The 4,536-nt window shown below is 38.4% G+C and overlaps 1 pseudogene; it reads right to left on the reverse strand.

Moving 5' to 3' along the window:
* Positions 1–3,666: 3,666 nt before the first annotated feature.
* Positions 3,667–4,523, reverse strand: LOC102872945 (annotated as a pseudogene).
* Between the last annotated feature and the right edge of the window lie 13 nt (positions 4,524–4,536).

Here is a 4,536-nt window from a genome sequence, read left to right on the forward strand (position 1 = left end):
TAATGTAGATTACACAACTCTGCTTGCTAAAGTGAGGAGGATATGAAGATTGTTTAGAAATCACTCCAAAATGCTGAAGAGCAATTATGTCTGTGTACCTAATGCAGGCCTGCTTTTCAATCACTAGGGTATTGGATAATGAATGCATAAGGGCGACAGAAGAATCCATGCTTTTAAATTGTTTTGCTGAGAAGAGTACTGAATATTGCATGGACTTCCAAAAGAATTGGTGTATCTATCTGTCTTGGAGAAGATGCAATCAGAGTGTTCTTTGGAAGCAAAGACTGTGAAACTTCATCATTCATATTCTGGACACTTAGGTAGGCAAGGCTATCCCTTGGAAAGGGACATCATTCTTGAAAAGATGGAGAGAGTCACTGAAGGAGAGGAAAATCACCACTGAGATGGATTGATATGGTGACTTTAACGATGGGCTCTAGTCTGTTAGAGATAATGAAGATGGCACAAGGTAGAGCAGAGTTCAGGTCCACTAGTCATAGTGTCACTATGAGTAGCACTCAATAGCAGCCAACAAAAACTACAGCAATCTGAAGGAAATCAGAGGTGAAACATCTGAAACATAGAGATATGTACACTTACGTTTGCAGTAGCACTTTTCATAATAGCAAGAAAATGAAAACAACCTAAATTTCCATCAAAAATGAATGGATAGGAAAACTATGGTATATTCATACAACAGAACTCTGAGCAGAGCTAAGGAATAATAAATTTTTTGTGAAGTACAATACAACACGGGAGAAACTTGAGATTATGTTGCGTGTAAAAGCTCAGTAGCAAAAGAACGAATACAGCATAAGACCATTTGTTATTGCTGTTTTTGTTACTAGCCATTGAATACGTACCACCAATAGAGACCCTATGAACAAGTATGAACCCTGTCTTATCCTTTGTCATCCTCACACTCCCTCACATTATTACTATGGAAATATAAGAGTAACTGAAGAGTGAGGGGAAGTGGTAGAATAGAAATATAATGGACAGACAAAGAAGGACCAAGAACCTAGTCAAGAGAGGATCAGAGAATCAACCTGGCAAGAATTGAGATGAAGACAATATGGCTATTGCATTTCGCCAGTGGGGACAAGTTTTTTTTTATATAGCTCTGGTGGCCTACTGGCAAGAAACTGTGCTGCAATCCCCCAAAACACATGGTGTGAGGCCACCAGCTGCTCCACAGGAGGATGGACAATGTCCTCCTGTTCGATTAACTGCCCTTGAAAACCTACCAGAGAGTCAGCTATGGGTCGGTTCCAACTCTATGGTACACAACTATCTATATGAGCATGTGTGCGTGTGTGTGTGTGCGTGTGTGTGTGTGTGTGCGCGCACATACATACATGCATACATGGTTGTCGTTAGATGCTGTCAAGATAATTATGACTCAAAATGAATCTATGAACAATAGACCTTCATGCTGCCCTAGCCTCTGTCATCCTTATCATTGCTGACATACTTGAGCCCATTATTGCAGTTAATGTATCAATTCATCTTGTTGTGCATATTCCTTTCCTTTGTTTACCCTCCTTCTTTTCAAGTATGTTATCAGTTTCCAAAAAATAGCCTCACCTAGCTACATGTCCTAAGTATGAAAGATGAAGCTTCACCATCTTTGCCTGTAAGTGGCACTTTGGCTGTACTTTCTCCAGTACATATCCATGTGTTCTTTTGGCAGTTCATAGGATATTCTAGTATTCTATATAACTATTTAAAAGGCAAAGAGGACACGATGTGTGGTAGTAAGGGCAATGGGGACTTGAAATGGGGAAATGACAGTAATGGATCAATTTTAGTTCATTATATAAACTATCATGTAAATAAATGGTTGTTTTAAACAAAGTATATATGAATGGAACAATGTATATGAATGACTATATAAGTATATGATAATGTAAACAAATTAAAACAACAACAGCTACCAAAAAGAAATCTCAGATATTGTCTTTATTATAAGAGCTTACGTACATATGTACCATTTCCTCTAGTTTTTCTACAGTGGATCCTGGTATAATTTTTTTTTAATTTTAATACTGAATATCCAACATCAAGAAAGCAAATATTGTTTCCACTGGACTACTTGGCACCACCATAATGAAGAAGACTTTGAGGCTGTTAACAATTACAGCTTGCTTGGCTCCACAATAAATCAGCAGTCAAGAAATAAAAAGATGAATTGCATTGGGAAAATCTGCTGTCAGGGACCTCTCTAAAGTGCTGAAAAGCAATGATATTAGTCTAGAGACTAATGTGTGCCTAATCCAAGCCATGATCTTTGTAATTATTTTTATGCATCAGAGTTCTGGACAATAACTAAGAATGACAGAAGAATTGATGCCTTTGAGTTGTGGTGCTGGAGAAAAGTCTTGAATATACCATTAACTGGTAAGAAAACAAATAGGTCTGTCTTAGAGATAGTGAAACCAAGATTCTCTCTGGAAGCTAGGATTTGATTTTTTTTTTAAAGGTGTTGAGATATGAACGTTTGTTTGATACAAGAATTAATTTAGTTACAATAAGTAATACAACAGAATTAAAGGGTAGAATACCTGATAAGCCATTCTGATCCCAAATCTTATTTCTCTGTTAGCCTAGGTCACGTTTAAAGAGACAAGTTGTCTACAAAATATGGGCAACTATATTTCCAAGTATTTGGAAAGTGATTCGGCACCTTAAAAAATGGTTGGCCCTGGAAACACTCAAAAAGTGAGATATGTACTCTTTATCCTTGTCCCAGATACAAGTAGGGAGGCGGTAGAAAAGTTTGTGGTTTTGGATAGGGAAGAGAGAAAAGAAAGAAATATGGAAGCAAGGAGGAAGAGAACATAGAGTCCATCTGCAAGGAGAGCTTAGATTGAGGTAAAAATAAGGCAGAAACAACCCATTAGTACTGACCTTTTCCTTTATACAGACTTTTAAGAAAATTATAATTCTGCACCTGCTTGTAGCCTGAGGAAAATGGACCATATTCTTGTGGTAGGCTGATGCGAGCAAATTAAAAATCTAAAGAAAAATCCTAGCTAGTTTCAAATGACGTGGCTGACCACTGCAGACAGTAACCTCACATGGACACAGAGAATGAACTCACAGACCAGTCAATGCTTATCCTGTCTTAATTGCTGCCACCAGTCAAAGGGCTGACAGTGACACTCATGATTCAAACAGCTATTGCTCTTACTTCTATGACTTTTGCTGAATAGGTACACTATTGTTTGATTAGTAAATAGATTCAGACAGACTCAACTTTTGACTATTAATTGCAGCAAAGACAGCAGCACCAGTCCCATGATATGGATACTTCCATATCCTAAACGCATCTTCAGTCAGACTGAAATAAAAATCACAAGAAGGTGTCTGTGATGCAGGAAATTACAAAGGTTCTAAATCTTTAACTTAATAGGCCCCTGAGAGTTTTTCCCTAATGAGCAGGTGAAAAAGGCAATGAACAAGATTCTCTTGTTCTTGAAGTTCTTTGTGCAACAATGTCCACTTGGCTGAATCTCAAGATCTTTTGTGGTGAGGTCTTTTGAATTGAGCCAAAAATCTTCCTCCAGAGTTTCAGTCTCCCAAGTAGCCCATTCCAGTGGTGATTACTTTCCACTAATATTATGGTAATTAATTATATGTCTTGCTCTGTGATCGTCATTAGTGTCAGTCCTGAAAACCCACATCAAAATGCTTTCTACAGTCTTGCAGCTTGCAGAAAGTGTTGTCTGGGAGAGCTGTTGGGGCTGAGGAAGGAGCCAGAATTTCTGGGTGACTGAAAAGGGATTGCTGAGGACGTAAGAAACTTATGGGGCTGCACAAGTTCTCATCGTGCCGCTTCCACAGCAGCTCCTTAATATCTAACACAGCTTTCAAGCATTCTAATTCTTGCGCCAAATACATGATCTGAGGCCTTTTTAAATTTGTTTTCTCTCTTGATATTCTTTTTTTGTTCTTCTGATTTCAGCTTTTCAGTTGAAGTATCATTCTCACCCTTCAGATTGTTGATATGTTTCTCTAAGGATTCTTGTTTCTCAAAATGCAAATCTTCACGTGAATGATCTTCCATTTCACAGCTCTGCTTGATTTCTGAAAAAATCTGCTTGATTTCCACCTCCTTTAGCAATTCTGCTTTCTCCGGATGGCTAGCTTCGATTTCCAACTTGGAGGTTTCCTGGGCAGCACTTAAGTTGTCAAACGGCTCTTGCAACTGAGTTTTGTATTTCTCTGCTTCTTCAATATAAATGTTCTGAAGTTTTTCCACACTCCCAGTTGTAGAATTCTTTAAACTGGTTTTCTGGCTCTGTTAGATTGGTCTGCTCTTGCCGGTTTATCTTCTGGACAAATCCTTCATAATGTGCTTGTATCTCATTCCTGGCTTTTTCTAATTTATCACAGGTGGTTGAAGCAGTGGTTAGCTCTCCTGGGAAGTTAGTGTGTTCTTGGGAGAGAGGTTTGTGTTTTTTCAGGGCTTCCTCTCACTCACACAAAAGGTGCTGAATCACAGTGGTCAATGCTTCAAATTGGGTAATGCCA

This window comes from Elephantulus edwardii, unplaced genomic scaffold (genome assembly GCF_000299155.1).
Source record: "Elephantulus edwardii isolate Elephantulus edwardi_28Jun2011 unplaced genomic scaffold, EleEdw1.0 scaffold00300, whole genome shotgun sequence".
Classification (NCBI taxonomy): Eukaryota; Metazoa; Chordata; class Mammalia; order Macroscelidea; family Macroscelididae; genus Elephantulus; species Elephantulus edwardii.